General features: G+C 42.6%; 1 protein-coding gene and 1 pseudogene across 1 annotated transcript in view; both read right to left on the bottom strand.

Moving 5' to 3' along the window:
- The window catches only part of LOC141133628 (beta-1,3-galactosyltransferase 5-like), a 404,153-nt gene that overhangs the window by 155,917 nt on the left and 228,333 nt on the right, over positions 1 to 19,903 (bottom strand). The gene's annotated exons all lie outside the window — the stretch shown is intronic.
- On the bottom strand, positions 5,654 to 10,130 carry LOC141134346 (beta-1,3-galactosyltransferase 5-like; annotated as a pseudogene).

Here is a 19,903-nt window from a genome sequence, read left to right on the forward strand (position 1 = left end):
ACAGAGATTTCTCATGGACATTGCCCTAAACAGAGATGTCTCATGGACATTGCCCTAAACAGAGATGTCTCATGGACATTGCCCTAAACAGAGATGCCTCATGGACATTGCCCTAAACAGAGATGTCACATGGACATTGCCCTAAACAGAGATGTCACATGGACACTGCCCTAAACAGAGATGTCACATGGACAGGTCCTAAACAGAGATGTCACATGGACACTGGTTCTGAAAGAAGCTCAAAAAAAGAATTTAACCACATTGTACAAAAAGATGAGCAAGCAAAGCACCCTTTACTGAATAATGGAGAATTCCATACCTCACCACCACCTATCCCAACCCAATTAACATTTGCAAGTTCCATTTTGGTTCTGTTTTTTGTAATAAAATAAATAGATCAATATGTCACATGGGCAAGCCCTAAACAGAGATGTCACATGGATGAGTCCTAGACAGAGATGTCCCATGGACATTGCTCTAGACAGAGATTTCTCATGGACATTGCCCTAAACAGAGATGTCTCATGGACATTGCCCTAAACCAGTGGTTCTCAACTCCAGTCCTCAGGACCCCCCAACAGGCCAGGTTTGCAAGATAGCTGAAATACATCACAGGTGATATCACTTGCTGCTCAGTGATTGCAGTATTCTAGTCTGCAACTCCCCAAGGTAATATTTAAAATCTGGCCTGTTGGTGGGTCCCGAGGACTGGAGTTGAGAACCACTGCCCTAAACAAAGAAATCTCATGGACATTGCCCTAAACAGAGATGTCAAATGGACAGGCCCTAAACAGAGATGTCAAATGGACAGGCCCTAAACAGAGATGTCACAAGGACAGGCCCTAAACAGAGATGTCACATGGACAGGCCCTAAACAGAGATGTCACATGGACAGGCCCTAAACAGAGATGCCATATGGACACTGCCCTAAACAGAGATGTCACATGGACACTGATTCTGAAAGAAGCTCAAAAAAAGAATTCAACCACATTGTACAAAAAGATGAGCAAGCAAAGCACCCTTTACTGAATAATGGAGAATTCCATACCTCACCACCACCTATCCCAACCCAATTAACATTTTCAAGTTCCATTTTGGTTCTTTTTTTTTGTAATAAAATAAATAGATCAATATGTCACATGGGCAAGCCCTAAACAGAGATGTCACATGGACATTGCTCTAGACAGAGATGTCCCATGGACATTGCTCTAGACAGAGATTTCTAATGGACATTGCCCTAAACAGAGATGTCTCATGGACATTGCCCTAAACAGAGATGTCTCATGGACATTGCCCTAAACAGAGAAATCTCATGGACATTGCCCTAAACAGAGATGTCAAATGGACAGGCTCTAAACAGAGATGTCAAATGGACAGGCCCTAAACAGAGATGTCACATGGACAGGCCCTAAACAGAGATATCACATGGACAGGCCCTAAACAGAGATGCCATATGGACACTGCCCTAAACAGAGATGTTACATGGACAGGCCCTAAACAGAGATGTAACATGAACACTGATTCTGAAAGAAGCTCAAAAAAGAATTCAACCACATTGTACAAAAAGATGAGCAAGCAAAGCACCTTTTACTGAATAATGGAGAATTCCATACCTCACCACCACCTATCCCAACCCAATTAACATTTTCAAGTTCCATTTTGGTTCTTTTTTTGTAATAAAATAAATAGATCAATATGTCACATGGGCAAGCCCTAAACAGAGATGTCACATGGATGAGTCCTAGACAGAGATGTCCCATGGACATTGCTCTGGACAGAGATTTCTCATGGACATTGCCCTAAACAGAGATGTCTCATGGACATTGCCCTAAACAGAGATGTCTCATGGACATTGCCCTAAACAGAGATGCCTCATGGACATTGCCCTAAACAGAGATGTCACATGGACATTGCCCTAAACAGAGATGTCACATGGACACTGCCCTAAACAGAGATGTCACATGGACAGGTCCTAAACAGAGATGTCACATGGACACTGGTTCTGAAAGAAGCTCAAAAAAAGAATTTAACCACATTGTACAAAAAGATGAGCAAGCAAAGCACCCTTTACTGAATAATGGAGAATTCCATACCTCACCACCACCTATCCCAACCCAATTAACATTTGCAAGTTCCATTTTGGTTCTTTTTTTTGTAATAAAATAAATAGATCAATATGTCACATGGGCAAGCCCTAAACAGAGATGTCACATGGATGAGTCCTAGACAGAGATGTCCCATGGACATTGCTCTAGCCAGAGATTTCTCATGGACATTGCCCTAAACAGAGATGTCTCATGGACATTGCCTTAAACAGAGAAATCTCATGGACATTGCCCTAAACAGAGATGTCAAATGGACAGGCCCTAAACAGAGATGTCAAATGGACAGGCCCTAAACAGAGATGTCACAAGGACAGGCCCTAAACAGAGATGTCACATGGACAGGCCCTAAACAGAGATGTCACATGGACAGGCCCTAAACAGAGATGCCATATGGACACTGCCCTAAACAGAGATGTCACATGGACACTGATTCTGAAAGAAGCTCAAAAAAAGAATTCAACCACATTGTACAAAAAGATGAGCAAGCAAAGCACCCTTTACTGAATAATGGAGAATTCCATACCTCACCACCACCTATCCCAACCCAATTAACATTTTCAAGTTCCATTTTGGTTCTTTTTTTTGTAATAAAATAAATAGATCAATATGTCACATGGGCAAGCCCTAAACAGAGATGTCACATGGATGAGTCCTAGACAGAGATGTCCCATGGACATTGCTCTAGACAGAGATTTCTAATGGACATTGCCCTAAACAGAGATGTCTCATGGACATTGCCCTAAACAGAGATGTCTCATGGACATTGCCCTAAACAGAGAAATCTCATGGACATTGCCCTAAACAGAGATGTCAAATGGACAGGCTCTAAACAGAGATGTCAAATGGACAGGCCCTAAACAGAGATGTCAAATGGACAGGCCCTAAACAGAGATGTCACATGGACAGGCCCTAAACAGAGATGTCACATGGACAGGCCCTAAACAGAGATGTAACATGAACACTGATACTGAAAGAAGCTCAAAAAAGAATTCAACCACATTGTACAAAAAGATGAGCAAGCAAAGCACCTTTTACTGAATAATGGAGAATTCCACACCTCCCCACCACCTATCCCAACCCAATTAACATTTTCAAGTTCCATTTTGGTTCTTTTTTTGTAATAAAATAAATAGATCAATATGTCACATGGGCAAGCCCTAAACAGAGATGTCACATGGATGAGTCCTAGACAGAAATGTCCCATGGACATTGCTCTAGACAGAGATTTCTCATGGACATTGCCCTAAACAGAGATGTCTCATGGACATTGCCCTAAACAGAGAAATCTCATGGACATTGCCCTAACCAGAGATGTCAAATGGACAGGCCCTAAACAGAGATGTCACAAGGACAGGCCCTAAACAGAGATGTCACATGGACAGGCCCTAAACAGAGATGTCACATGGACAGGCCCTAAACAGAGATGTCACATGGACAGGCCCTAAACAAAGATGCCATATGGACACTGCCCTAAACAGAGATGTCACATGGACAGGCCCTAAACAGAGATGTAACATGAACACTGATTCTGAAAGAGGCTCAAAAAAGAATTCAACCACATTGTACAAAAAGATGAGCAAGCAAAGCACCTTTTACTGAATAATGGAGAATTCCATACCTCACCACCACCTATCCCAACCCAATTAACATTTTCAAGTTCCATTTTGGTTCTTTTTTTGTAATAAAATAAATAGATCAATATGTCACATGGGCAAGCCCTAAACAGAGATGTCACATGGATGAGTCCTAGACAGAGATGTCCCATGGACATTGCTCTAGACAGAGATTTCTCATGGACATTGCCCTAAACAGAGATGTCTCATGGACATTGCCCTAAACAGAGATGTCTCATGGACATTGCCCTAAACAGAGATGCCTCATGGACATTGCCCTAAACAGAGATGTCACATGGACATTGCCCTAAACAGAGATGTCACATGGACACTGCCCTAAACAGAGATGTCACATGGACAGGCCCTAAACAGAGATGTCACATGGACAGGCCCTAAACAGAGATGTCACATGGACAGGCCCTAAACAGAGATGCCATATGGACAGGCCCTAAACAGAGATGTAACATGAACACTGATTCTGAAAGAAGCTCAAAAAAAGAATTCAACCACATTTTACAAAAAGATGAGCAAGCAAAGCACCCTTTACTGAATAATGGAGAATTCCATACCTCACCACCACCTACCCAACCCAATTAACATTTTCAAGTTCCATTTTGGTTCTTTTTTTGTAATAAAATAAATAGATCAATATGTCACATGGGCAAGCCCTAAACAGAGATGTCACATGGATGAGTCCTAGACAGAGATGTCCCATGGACATTGCTCTAGACAGAGATTTCTCATGAACATTGCCCTAAACAGAGATGTCTCATGGACATTGCTCTAGACAGAGATTTCTCATGGACATTGCCCTAAACAGAGATGTCTCATGGACGTTGCCCTAAACAGAGATGTCTCATGGACATTGCCCTAAACAGAGATGTCTCATGGACATTGCCCTAAACAGAGATGCCTCATGGACATTACCCTAAACAGAGATGTCACATGGACACTGCCCTAAACAGAGATGTCTCATGGACATTGCCCTAAACAGAGAAATCTCATGGACATTGCCCTAACCAGAGATGTCAAATGGACAGGCCCTAAACAGAGATGTCACAAGGACAGGCCCTAAACAGAGATGTCACATGGACAGGCCCTAAACAGAGATGTCACATGGACAGGCCCTAAACAGAGATGTCACATGGACAGGCCCTAAACAGAGATGCCATATGGACACTGCCCTAAACAGAGATGTCACATGGACACTGGTTCTGAAAGAAGCTCAAAAAAAGAATTTAACCAGATTGTACAAAAAGATGAGCAAGCAAAGCACCCTTAAGTGAATAATGGAGAATTCCATACCTCACCACCACCTATCCCGACCTGAATAACATCTTCAAGTATAAACCCATTTTGGTTCTTTTTTTTTGTAATAAAATGAATATTTGGGAGGCACAGTGGTGTAGTGGGTAGCACTCTTGCCTAGCAGTAAAAAGGGTCGCTGGTTCAAATCCCAACCACGACACTACCTGCCTGGAGTTTGCATGTTCTCCCTGTGCCTGCGTGGGTTTCCTCCAGGTACTCCGGTTTCCTCCCACACTCCAAAGACATGCTGGTAGATTAATTGGATCCTGTCTAAATTGTCCCTAGTATGTATGAATGTGAGTTAGGGACCTTAGAGTGTAAGCTCCTTGAGGGTAGGAACTGATGTGAATGTACAATGTATATGTAAAGCGCTGCGTAAATTGATGGCGCTACATAAGTACCTGTAATAAATACAATAAAATGGATGAATACATTCAAACATATATTTAAAAAAAATGTGATAGTTGTAAAAAATGTAAATGGTGCTGAGTACAGTGCCCACGTCAAAAGGTGCAATAATAATGCCACAATATGGGGCTCATAAGGACTTTCCGAATTGTGTTTTCCGTAAATAATATTCTAAAAAGTAGAACTATTCTTTAGCCTCCAACATCCAGTCAGATGTGTTTTAGCCCTTGTATTGAGGAATGATTTTTTTTTTCCCATTTGTAGAAGTTCTTTGTCTGTACGTCTGTCTGTCAGCTTGGTGTGATTTCGACCTTCGGCATTTGCTGTTCTGTATGTCCCACCATATCCATGCCATGTTCGCTTCATTAATACCATGGACCACCAGTGCTTCTTTGTACTTACACACATTGTACTTTAATCCTCGCACATAGAAGCGACTGTCATGTTGAAAGGTTAGATTGACCGCCATGGTGAGAAATCCAAAATAAACGTCATCCAATGGGAATACAGGGAGTAGAAGGGAGGCATTGTAGAGACCATTCACTGAGGCTCCTGGGAACAGAAAGCCACCACCAGATACAAAACCTGGATAATATTCCTGAGGGTACAGAGTCTTTGTAATGCTGTATTTTGTCTCACGCATGACAGGTGGCCTATGATGGTGGAAACCATGAATTGTATTTGGGGATCCATATTCTGTAATATACTGTACAATCACGCCTGGGTTCACAAATTCATCGTCGTCAACTGTAGGGAGGAAAAAGATAGTTATCATGTATGATGATCACTAACCATATATGCTATATATCTACAGTGCCTTGAAAAAGTATTCATACCCCTTGAAATTTTCCACATTTTGTCATGTTACAACCAAAAACGTAAATGTATTTTATTGGGATTTTATGTGATAGACCAACACAAAGTGGCACACAATTGTGTAGCGGAATGATAAATGGTTTTAAATTTTTTTTACAAATAAATATGTAAAAAGTTTGGCATGCATTTGTATGGAGCCGCCCCTGAGTCAATACTTTGTAGAACCGTCTTTCACTGCAATTACAGCTGCAAGTCTTTTTGGGGATGTCTCTACCAGCTTTGCACATCTAGAGAGGGACATTTTTGCCCATTCTTCTTTACAAAATATCTCAAGCTCTGTCAGATTTAATGGAGAACGTCTGTGAACAGCAATTTTCAAGTCTTGCCACAGATTTTCAATTGGATTTTGGTATGGACATTGACTGGGCCATTCTAACACATGAATATGCTTTGATCTAAACCATTCCATTGTAGCTCTGGCTGTATGTTTAGGGTCGTTGTCCTGCTGGAAGGTGAAGCCCCAGTCTCAAGTCTTTACCAGACTCTAACAGGTTTTCTTCTAAGATTGCCCTGTATTTGGCTCCATCCATCTTCCCATCAACTCTGACCAGCTTCCCTGTCCCTTCTGAAGAAAAGCATCCCCACAATATGAATGATGCTGCCACCACCATGTTTCACAGTGGGGATGGTGTGTTCAGGGTGATAAATGTAGAATAAATTGTAGCGCTAAAAACACACATATACTAATGGTGAATAAAAAGTTCTAAGTGCATGTAAACGTAATGTCCCAAAAAGTGATTGTAATCCAAAAGGACAATAGTCTGTGGTGAAAGTAAATAATCCGTGTATCAATCCTGTCTGCTTCCCAACCGTCAACTTGTATGTCATCAACTTTAGCGAATAGATGGAATACGCTTACCAGAGAAGTTGGATTCTACTGCCATGAGCATAGAATCAATGGAGCTTGATGCCACCCAGGGCAAAGTGGTGAAGTGTTGGAGGCAAGGGTAGAGCCTCTACAAGGCCGGGACGTCCCCTCTTTATCCACCGAAGCAGAGCCAAAATCGATTCCAAAAAACAGAGTGGTTTCTGGTCTGTGTATCAGCCTCAAGGCTGATACACAGACCAGAAACCACTCTGTTTTTGGAATCGATTTTGGCTCTGCTTCGGTGGATAAAGAGGGGACGTCCCGGCCTTGTAGAGGCTCTACCCTTGCCTCCAACACTTCAACACTGCCTTGCCTCCAACACTGCCTCCAACACTTCTACCCTTGCCTCCAACACTTACCACTTTGCCCTGGGTGTCATCAAGCTCCATTGATTCTATGCTCATGGCAGTAGAATCCAACCTCTCTGGTAAGCGTATTCCATCTATTCGCTAAAGTTGATGACATACAAGTTGACGGTTGGGAAGCAGACAGGATTGATACACGGATTATTTACTTTCACCACGGACTATTGTCCTTTTGGATTACAATCACTTTTTACATTTACATGCACTTAGAACTTTTTATTCACCATTAGTATATGTGTGTTTTTAGCGCTACAATTTATTCTACATTTGTTTTCTTTCTTGTCACATGGTTTGTAGCAGCTGGTTTTGTTTTTTCTGGGTAGCGCATTAATCATCCCCTTTTCACTGTTCAGGGTGATGTGCAGTGTTAGTTTTCCGCCACACGTAGCATTTGCTTTTAGGCCAAAAAGTTCAATTTTGTGAAAGGCTGCAGAGACATAGACACACAGGAGAGGAGAGGAGTGAGAGGCTGCAGAGACATAGACACACAGGAGAGGAATGGAGTGAGAGGCTGCAGAGACATAGACACACAGGAGAGGAGAGGAGTGAGAGGCTGCAGAGACATAGACACACAGGAGAGGAATGGAGTGAGAGGCTGCAGAGACATAGACACACAGGAGAGGAGAGGAGTGAGAGGCTGCAGAGACATAGACACACAGGAGAGGAGAGGAGTGAGAGGCTGCAGAGACATAGACACACAGGAGAGGAGAGGAGTGAGAGGCTGCAGAGACATAGACACACAGGAGAGGAGAGCACTGAGAGGCTGCAGAGACATAGACACACAGGAGAGAAGAGGGGTGAGAGACTGCAGAGACATAGACACACAGGAGAGGAGAGGAGAGGAGTGAGAGGCTGCAGAGACTTAGACACACAGGAGAGGAGAGAGGTGAGAGGCTTTAGAGACAATGACACACAGGAGAGGAGAGGAGTGAGAGGCTGCAAAGACATAGACACACAGGAGAGGAGAGAGGTGAGAGGCTTTAGAGACATAGACACACAGGAGAGGAGAGGAGTGAGAGGCTGAAGAGACATAAGCACACAGGAGAGGAGAGAGGTGAGAGGCTGCAGAGACATAGACACACAGGAGAGGAGAGGAGTGAGAGGTTGCAGAGACATAGACACACAGGAGAGGAGAGCAGTGAGAGGCTGCAGAGACATAGACACACAGGAGAGGAGAGGGGTGAGAGACTGCAGAGACATAGACACACAGGAGAGGAGAGGAGTGAGAGGCTGCAGAGACTTAGACACACAGGAGAGGAGAGGAGTGAGAGGCTTTAGAGACATGGACACACAGGAGAGGAGAGGAGTGAGAGGCTGCAGAGACATAGACACACAGGAGAGGAGAGGGGTGAGAGGCTTTAGAGACATAGACACACAGGAGAGGAGAGGAGTGAGAGGTTGAAGAGACATAAGCACACAGGAGAGGAGAGAGGTGAGACGCTTCAGAGACATGTCATAAACACTCAGGAGAGGAGGAGTGTGAATGACTGCAGAGAGACATAAGGGGTGGTGAGGAGATGCAGAGACAGAATCACATCAGATGGGGTAGGTTAGAGAAAGCAGAGACACGGTCACATGGGATGGGGGGAGTCAGAGGATGCAGACAGTTGTGAATTTTGAGGATGAATTTCTCCACAATACCCATACTTACGGAAGCGAATGAGAACTTGTTTTAAAGTGCTTGTTCAGAATGTGTAAATATTTTAGTGTGCCTAGTCTGGACTCTCCTCTCATACCTTTAAAAATGTGATCAACTTGTGGCATCTTCAGATACAACCACTCCAAGAAGCAGCGTTCTTTCAAGGACAAGTTATGGTGTCCTTCAGTCATGTCCCATTGTAGAATGTCACCGTACTCTTGGCTCTCACGTTTGGCCAATTCCATATGTCCTTTCACATCCGTCTTTCCCAACAAAAATATCGGTTTAATTCTGTATCCATTTATCTCTCTCTCTTTAGCCCATGTCCTCCGTAGTTCTGACCTCCTTGTCCCAGTACTGGGTTGGGATTTCACCGCCAGGATCAAGAGCTTTTGTTTGGTTGCTCCTTGTTCCTCTTGGTTTTGCTCCTGGATGAGTGTGCAATGGTAACTCTGTAGTAGGGGGAACTCCGCCTCAAAACTGGTTAGGTTCAGATGATAAGTGTAAGTGCCATTGGACAGGGTTACTGACTGTCTCATTATGGAGAGCGGCATTCTAACTGGTGTAGGGGCAAAGGGCATTGTTTGGGGGGTGCCTCTGGTGTTCATGAACCATCTTGCCATCAGAAAAGTCACGGTGGAGAACAAGGAGGTGCTTATGAGGATTCCTTTATGTCTCATTGTGCCCTGGATAGAGACAGCAAGAATTTTAATACAATAATTTAAAAAATAAATAAATAAAATTTGCTTTATTTATTCATACATGTCCTGTTTTTGTTTTTTATTAGATTTGTTTTTTTTTACATTTTTCTCAACAGCTGTTTAATCCCCAATAGTATATTCAGTTTAAATCAGCCATACATTCCAGTTGGTTTTCTTCAGAAATAGCCACAGCTTGAGTAGAAAGGCCCGTCCCCTGCCAGCATGGTACAGAGATGGACCGTTGCTCTATGTGCAGAAGCAGTGGTCTATCTGGAGAAGTCTGACACATCCCCTTCTGAGTCAGAGCTAGACTTCTCCAATCAGCAGGAAGCATGAGAGCTATGTATTGCACAGCTATAGGTTGGACTCAGTAGGGAGTGTGTTTTGGACCTCTGTAGAGAGACCATTAGCTTCCACACATCGAGCATGCATCCTTCTCTGCAGCAACAGGGAACAGGCTTTTCTACTCATGTTGTGACTGCTTTCTATAGAAAGTCGCCTAAAAAACTCTGCTCACCTTTTGTTTTGATGCACCTGGAATGTATTTAGAAGATTGAAACTGAAAGTTAAAATGGCCTTTATAAGTTGCATCTTTCCTGGTAATAAAATAAGCAAATAAATGAAAAAAATCTACTCACACCACAACCTTCACTTTTTGTCAAGTCTTGCAGAGAAAAGATGCAAATAAACAAGTGACACCAAAAAGCAAGAACAATTACATAGTTACACAATGCATTGGTCCCGGGTCCTGCCGTGAGCAGCTCCCGGTAGGAGAGGATGGAAGCCGACTCTGGGGAAAAGGGGTGCACAGGGGGGGGGGCCTGGAAAGCATGAGGGATGGGGGGGCGTGGATGCTAAAACTGATCCCCCTGCAGCACGGCTGAAGGGATGGAGCAGAAGAGAAGCCAACATCGCTGTGAGGGAGGGCAGAAGAGGATCGGTGTCTGCAGTATAGTAGTACAGCTGGCCCTCCTGCTCAGCAGGTACCTGGGCCACCCTCTTCAACTGATAGGGCCTGGACCCAGAACAGGAGGGCTGGCTGTACTGCCATATCAGCCGCCCTGTGTAGGTCACTACCATTTTCCATATCCTATACATTGTGTTTGCTAAGAAACACATTTAAACGTTTTTTTCCTATTTATCTACACTCTCTGCTGACACCATCAACTGCGAAAGGGAGTTCCACATCCTTACCGCTCTAACAGCAAAGAACGCTATACCCAGATTGGCGTTGATCTGCATTGTGTCCAAATTCATTGTGTGGCTGCGTGTCTATGAGTCACTTTGAACGGGGGTCTCGTGGAACCCAGTTTACCTTAGAGAGGTCGGGAAACTCCTTGTTCAGCTCCCTAGGCCCCTCTTAAATGTAAGTCATTATTGTTTTTTTTACAATATTATTAAAAAATATATATATATTGAAGGAAATTCCAAGTAAGTGTGTACTTACACAGGGTGACACTGTGGGTACACAGATAGCAGTGTGCCAACGTCCCAAATTGGGCATATGAAAACTAAAGACTAAAAGAATGGACTTTAAAGGCACACAGGTAGACTGTCTTAAAATAATAAGATTGGTTTATTGGATACAAAATTCATAGTGTGAAGACAATTAATACAAATAAATACATATAAAAAAATTCATGAGATTGGTGTTTTATGGGGACAAGGGCCTCTTCCCAACAACCCTGGCCATTGGTTGTGGGGGTCTGCGGGTGGGGGGCTTATAGGAATCTGGAAGCCCCCTTTAACAAGGGGGGCCTTAGATCCTAGATCCTGCCCCCCCTATGTGAATAGGGTATCAGGTACATTGTACCCCGTCCCCTACCCATTCACCAAAAACTGTCAAAAAGTAAAAACCACAATAGACAGTTTTTGACAATTCCTTTACTAAAAAAAAAACAAAAACAATTAGAGATCTTTTTATAAAAAATGTAAAAAAAAACACTAGATGAATGTCATAACCATTAATGTGGCCATAATGTCCTGAAATACCTCAGTGGGGAAAATATCACATTATGACCAATGTCATAATGACGATCATAGGAAAGTGACGTATAAAGTCAGAATTTGTGATGGCTGGGTGAGTGATATGTGTCATTCATCCAGAATTTTTTTTACCAAAACAGAACCCTTAGTGAAGTATTACGATCACAAAGCTGAATTCATTTGTGTCCTATCTATCTGCCTGGAGTTCACCTGTAATCCTCCATCAGTTTCCAGTTTGCCACACCTTCCCGCACTCAGGTTCCTTTCTGCCGGGTTATAATTACACGGTGTATTGTCATGTAATTATGAGTGTGGAACAATTATCAACCTTTGGATGGATTGTATTTCCAGGATTCCTTCTACCACCTCGGACTGGAAATACCATCACAAAGCATCATTGTTGAAACAATTACATTCATGAGATCCTTCATCATTTGTACCAGGGCCAGGCTGACAGATAGGACACCATTATATGAGTTTTCAGTTAAATAAAATTGCCATGGTAATTTTAGCCAAAATTTTCACACCCAGAAAAAAATGTATCACAGCACAGAAATGTACATGACATATGAAGGACAGATAAATCCAGTTTTCCCCACCCTATTGGACCATAACCTCCGAACCCCCCAATTACCCGATAAATGACGTGACAAGGTTTTGGAGTAAAATGGCCTTAAGGCCTTTTATTTAACAAATAACGTAACTTAAATAAATAACATTTAAAATAACCATCAACCAAACCTTCTCCAATACATTGGTGGTCTTTGAGGGCAATGACACACAACGTGGTCACTGCAACAAACTTCTTTAAAAATGTAAGCCTCCAGTTGCAAGATACCGACTCGGAGACGGTACTTGACATCCGCAGTGACCTACATTTTTTACCCCTTCCTGGTTAAATACCTCGTTACCCGAGAACCCCATACCACAAATGGGTCTCAACCATGTTATATTCCAGCCTTCTTCTCTTCCTCCAAAGACCCACCACTGCCGGGCTGTCATGACAGCCTCACCGCAATGCTGACCAAAACATCGGGAGGGTGGGTGGGAAGCTTCACTCCTCTCCTCTCACGACTGACCCAACTACTTCCCCCTTCCCACTAAACTTCCCCAGGACCCCTCCCAGCCCTTAACCACCCCCCTTTCCTTAAAGGGGCAACAGTTCCTAAACTACCCCTGCCTGTCCTGCTGTCCGCCTATGTCATGCCGTCCCTCCGCCCATTCTTTTTATTCTTTTACTCCCTTTTCACACCAACCCTTCTCCTAACTCTTAAAATGAACCTATAAGTTGGCCATACACTTAACAATACGCATTACTCTGTTAATATAATTTCAAAAGGAATTTTAATACTTTGAATTCTTCAGCTTTCATTAAAATAATCCCTGGTGATATCCTGCGGTGAAGGCCACTTCCTATTAGAGGGTGACAACTCTCTGTTCCTGTCTCCAAATTGTACTCCTGCATAGTCACCCTGTCACATGGGCTTCTGATGGAGTCCATGACCCACACTATGCAGGCACGGTCCACTGTTCTTACCATTAGGAGGGAGAAAGACCAAGGCAGCCATCGATGGAGTGCATGTAGACAGGAAGTAGCTGCAAAAGAGGGTTCAGGTAACCAGCAGCACTGAGATGCAACAAAAGATGAATATAAATTGGTTAGGGTTTATATTTATATATGCATACCAATGTAACGGAGAACAAATAACTGCATTTTTATGTCTACTTAGCTGAAAATAACTAACTGTTACTGTCACAAAGTTTGGGTTGTCCCCAGAACAGTAATAGAGAGGAAATCTTCAAAGGGAGACGCTAGTTCTGGTGATAGCCAGGGATTTCCTTACTTTGGACGGGATTTCTTCTCACTTTCTGTTTTGGCTATGAAACAGGAAATGAATGGAACCCTCCCCAATGGGACACAGATGTTAATCAGCGAATAACAGTTCATAACAAGCCAGGTGAAAGGCAGCCTGACCGGGAACACTTAACCTCTTCAGATCAGCGCAGGACCTACAGAACAGCGCGGACCTACATTGCCGGGACGACGTCTATTGACGTCGTCCCGTGCACGAGCGGCCTGCGTGCCCCCTGCAGGGCGCGCGCGGCGCGCTCGTGATCAGCGAGTCTATGAGAGCCAATGATCAGCCAATGACAGCTGATCATGTGATATAAACAGAGCCGGTAATCGGCTATTTTTTCTCCTCGCGCTGACAGCGCGATGATTGAAATACATTTTTTGACTTATAATGTCAGAGGTTTGAGTTCTCCAACAAAGAGATATAAAATTTTGGAGTAACTTAGGCAGTATAAAGCTGAGGTGGTGTTCCTACAGGAGATCCATATTTCTCAGGAAACAAACGTTAAACTATTCTCCAGGGATTTTCCGATTTGGTACTACGGGGACTCATCTACTAAGAGGGCCAAGGGGGTGGCAATTGGGTTTGCGAAAATGATGAGATTCACACTAGAAGATAGGATGACAGACCCTGAAAGCTGATTTATTTTCTTGAAGGGTAGATTGGGGAAAAGACATATACATTTGCAAATATTTATTGCCCTAATAAGAACCCCATTAAGTACTTGAAACAGACCTTGGGAAGATTAATGGACTTTAAGATGGGGGACGTGATATAGGCTGGAGATCTGAACTTCTGCATGGACCCGGCCGTAGGCAGTATGTCCCGGGTACAGGGGACAAGTAAAGCTCTGTTAAATATGATAAAACAGAAAATGCGCCAATGCCAAATTGATCGACATATGGAGAATGCAACACCCAAAGACACAGGATTATACTTTCTTCTCCCCTGTACATGGGACGTACTCGAGATTGGATTATATAATGGTGGACCATAGGTTATTGAAGCAGGTAATTGCAACAAACATAGAAATATCGACGCTATCTGACCATTCCCCGGTGTCAATGAGGATTGGGATGCCAGTTATCCAAAGACAGCCGTATTCATGGCGTTTCAACGAAGCTCTTTTACAAGATGAGAAGGTAGCAGAAATAATCCATAAAGAAATAGAACATTATATTTCAACTAATGATACTGGGGAAATATCAGGTGCCACCTTATGAGAGGCACCTAAAGCCTATATTAGGGGCATTTTGATCTCTATTGGCGCTGGGAAAAAAAAAAGAGAGAATTAAAAAAATTAATACTTTAATAGAAGAGATGTACAAATTAGTACTAGAACATAAAAAACATAAAGGACAACATCAGGAGATTTTCCACCAATTAGTGGGTAAAAGGGATGAACTCAATAACATTATGGATCAGGAGCCAAAAAGGGCATTTCATAGAATAGCAAAAGATAGATATCTATAGGGAAATAAAGCAAGTAAACATCTAGCGAAAATGTTGCAAAGGAAAAAAGAAATTAACTATATAGAAAAAATTCAAAATAAAAATGGGGAAATGGTATACAAAACTAAAGAGATAGCAAATGTGTTTAGGAGTTACTATGAGGCCCTATACTGTGTCAATCAGAAGGGACAACAGGAAATAGGAAAAACCGAGGAGATTAAAGAGTTCCTAAAAAATGCTAGATTGCCTCATTTATCAGCAAGTGACAGGACTATATTAGACAGACCTATAACTAAGGAGGAAATCCATAATGCCTTAAAGGATTCAGCCCTGGGTAAAAGCCCGGGTCCAGATGGGTTCACAACCAACTATCTTAAAAAATATAAAAAGATTCTAGTACCGAAGCTATGTCAGTATATGAATGGGTTTGGAGTTAACTATGGAATGGGTAAGGAGGCCCTGGCTGCATCAATAATGGTTATCTTGAAAGAAGGGAAGGATAGTACGCTATTTTCAAACTATAGGCCGATAGCCCTTTGAATGTGGATGCCAAGCTTTACGCAAAAGTTCTGGCATCCAGGTTGAAAGACCGGACCAGGTCGGTTTTATCCCAGGGAGAGAAGGAAAGGACAACGGGGTGTGAACGTTGCTCCTCCTTCAGGCCATCAAAACCAGTGTGTCCCCAGGGCTATTCCTGTTGATTGATGTTGAAAAAGCATTCGACAGGGTAGACTGGGGACTTATGATAAAAACGTTGGCAGTCTTGGGCGCTGGACCAAGAATGATCCAATGGATTGAAGTACTATATAACCGCCATTCCGCCTGTGTGAAAGTAAACGGCACACTATCCCTCCCTTTTGAGATGGAAAACGGAACCAGGCAGGGATGTCCGCTATCAAAGCTTCTGTTTGTGCTGACTTTAGAACCCCTGCTTGCGTCAATTCGCAATAATCCTGATATCAAAGGCATCAAGATAGGAGAGGAAGAGCACAAGTTGGCAGCTTTTGCTGACGATGTGCTGTTTTACATCTCAAAACCAAGTATCACAGTGACAAATCTATTGAAGACTCTAAAACTGTATGGAGAAATTTCTAATTTTAAAATCAATCTTAGTAAATCTGAGATTCTAAATATAAATATAAGCAGACAGGAAGAAGAGAATCTGCAAACTGAATTCCACTTCCCTTGGAAGAAGAGTTTAAAATATCTGGGAATAAGATTAACTACCTCCCTAAGGAAAAATTATCTAATAAACTATATCCCTTTGCTGGATGAAATTAAAAAGGAGATAAAAAAAATATCAATCCAACCCCTTTCTTGGATAGGGCGTATCAATGCAGTAAAGATGGTTTTGGTACCGAAAATCCTATATAAGTTTCAAATGTTACCTTTATCATTGCCGCAAACATTTTTTAAAACTTTAAAATCTATCATATCGAAGTTTATATGGCAAAATAAAAAAACGAGAATTGCATCGGCTGTTCTAGAAAAGGGGAAAGAACAGGGGGGCTTAGCCGTCCCAGATTTTAGAAGATATCATAAAGCTGTTGTACTTACACGTGTGGTGGAATGGGCGAAGGAAGATAATGAAAAAAGATGGGTTAAAATAGAAAATGAAATGAGCAGTACACACTTAAGAAGGGTAATTTGGAACCCTCCACAATACAGGGCGTTGGGTGGGAACACGCACGAAATAACGCGTAATACATTCAAAATATGGGACACGATTCACAAACAAAACAAATGGGCACATAATTCACCCTTGTTTTTTTTTTAAAAGAGAATGATTATTTTGCATCAGGGAAGAGGTCAATTGGGGAGAATTGGATAAAAAAGGACAATGCATAGTTGAAAGATATATTGAAGAAGGGCAAAATAAGCACTTATGAATTAAGATTGGACACAGAATTAATGGCGATTGATGGATGGCGGTACCTCCAGTTAAGACACTTTGTGGAGAAACTGCCCCACCCAATAAGAGATGGGGAAGATCTTAGGCCACTGGAGCGGTTATGTACGAGGGAAAAATCAAGAAACAATATAGCTCGGATATATAAAATATTATCTTCTGGAGGGGATCTGGAGGTCCCGCCATACATCAAAAAATGGGAATATGAACTAGGGTCACAAAGTAACAAATACACCATTGATAAAATTATGAAATGAACACATAATTCTGCTGCAGACATTAGGACGGCTGAGATGAATTACAAGTGCCTAGCAAGGTGGTATGCGACACCCGAAAAAACAAGTACATTTCAACCGGGCAAATCCTTGGATTGCTGGAGAGGGTGTAAGGCAGTCGGAACAATGGCCCACTTATGGTGCAACTGCCCCACAATTAAACAATACTGGAAAGAGGCCTTACAATTAATCAAGGAAATTACTAATAAAGCAATCCCGCCCGGAAGATCCCTGGATATGCTTGTTCCATGGGGAAGAGGGCTCTGTTAATCAATACAGAGCATCTGTAATTCCCACTCTGATCAATGTAGCGAAAAGCCTTATGCCGCGTACACACGGTTGGACTTTTTTGGCTACAAAAGTCCAACAGCCTGTCCGACAGACTTTCAACGGACTTTTGGCGGACTTGCGGCAGACTTTCTAATGAACGGACTTGCCTACATACGCTCACACAAAAGTCCGACGGATTCGTACGTGATGACGTACACCAGACGAAAATAAGGAAGTTGATAGCCAGTAGCCAATAGCTGCCCTAGCGTGGGTTTTTGCCCGTCGGACTAGCACACAGACGAGCGGATTTCTGGGTCCGGCGGAGTTACGATGTAAAGATTTGAAGCATGTTTCAAATCTAAAGTCCGTCAGATTTGCGGCTGGAAAAGTCCGCTGAAAGTCCGGGGAAGCCCACACACGATCGGATTGTCAGCCGTATTTTGTCCGTCGGCGTCCGTCAGACTTTTGTAGACGAAAAGTCCGACCGTGTGTACGCGGCATTATTCCCAAAAAAGGCAGGAACCTGATAGCCTAAAAATGCGAGACTGGATACTCGGTATAAATTACATTTATAACTTGGAGAGTGTAAACCCAAGGAGGGAAGAAGTAGAGGGGAGAGATCGAAAGGATAAATGGGAAAGTTGTAAAGCGTTTAAAAAGATGTGGAGATACATCGAGGTACTATGCCAATAATAGAAGGGGGTAAGGATTGAAATGAGTGAAAAGAAATGTAAACTAGACTGTTATTTAAGTCCCGGGACAGGGTGTGGGGGGGGGGGGGGGGGATGGGGGGAAATGCGGAAATATGAAAAATCTCATGTAATTTTGAAAGATGTAAGTATATATATGGTGGATTCTGTAAAATGATATATATTTTTTTTTTAGTATAAAATTAAATAAAGAATAAAAAAAAAAAAATAAAGTTCCACTTTAATTAGTACGTCTTTTTAAATATTTGCTTTTAATACTACATTTCTTGCAGTATAAAAGTCTAAAAGGTCAGATGAAGTGCAGACAATACATCAAAAGAAAAAGGGAAAAAAAACAAAAGAATGCAGCCTGGCTGGTCTGTGCTCAAGTGGGGAGGTTTCCAGGAGAAGTGCTGAATACCTAGACTTCCCCTACTCGTTTTGTATCCCTGTCGCTATTACTGTCCCTGACAGAAGCGTGAGCTATCCCTATACTACCCACATGCTAAATGCATGCCAAACTCAGGAGCCAGGGTCTTAAATAGACTCTGCTCAACCCAGGATGGCCATCAGAGTCACATGGGCTGTCAGCATCCAAATGGATCTATGCCTCAGTGACCCAGGAAACCATAGAGGAACCATGTTCCTCTTGACTTCTCCCTTTGCATTGCTGCTGCAGTTGGGAGCCACTTGCAGTGGAGAAAATAGACTGCACCTGCCTACGTGTAGATATTCTCTCAATCATATCTTCAGATGGTGTATACAATGCTGCTGTCAAAGAAGGGTGAGTTCACTTAGGATCACTGTACTAAGGGTATCACTTAGGATCACTATATCACACTAACATGGAAAAGATTCGTCCGATTACATGGTCGGGTAAGAAAAACATACCACCAAATAGCCCTTGTAGGTTGTATGTTTGCAGAACTGGGTGAACCATTGAGATCCCAATCCTCTGGCTCATCCACATATGTAGACATACAACTAGAGGGAGCTCAATCCTCTGGCTCATCTACATATGTAGACATAAAAATAGAGGGAACTTAATCCTCTGGGTCATCCAGTTCTGAGATCATAAAACTAGAGGGAACTCAATCCTCTGGGTCAACCACTTCTGTAGACATAAAAATAGAGGGAACTCAATCCTCTGAGTCATCCAGTTCTGTGGACCACCAAATAGCCCTTTGTAGGTTGTATGTTTGCAGAACTGGGTGAATCATTGAGATCCCAATCCTGGGATCTCAATGATTACGTGGACATACAGCTATAGGGAACTCAGTCCTCTGGGTCAACCAATTCTGTGGACATACAACACAAGGGAAATCAATCCTCTGGGTCATCCTGTTCTGCAAACATTTAACTTGATGGAGCTCAATCCTCTGCGTCATACACTTCTGCAAACATACAGCTATAGGGAGCTAAGTCGCCTTGGTCATCCACTTCTGCAAACATTCAACTAAAGGGAACTCAATCCTCTGGATCATTTGTTTCTATGGACATACTGTACAACTAGAGGGAATTTTATCCTCTGGGTCATCCACTTTTGTTGATATACAACTAAAGGGAATGCAGTCCTCTGGCTCA

Source organism: Aquarana catesbeiana, linkage group LG03 (assembly GCF_042186555.1).
Source record: "Aquarana catesbeiana isolate 2022-GZ linkage group LG03, ASM4218655v1, whole genome shotgun sequence".
NCBI classification, from domain to species: domain Eukaryota; kingdom Metazoa; phylum Chordata; class Amphibia; order Anura; family Ranidae; genus Aquarana; species Aquarana catesbeiana.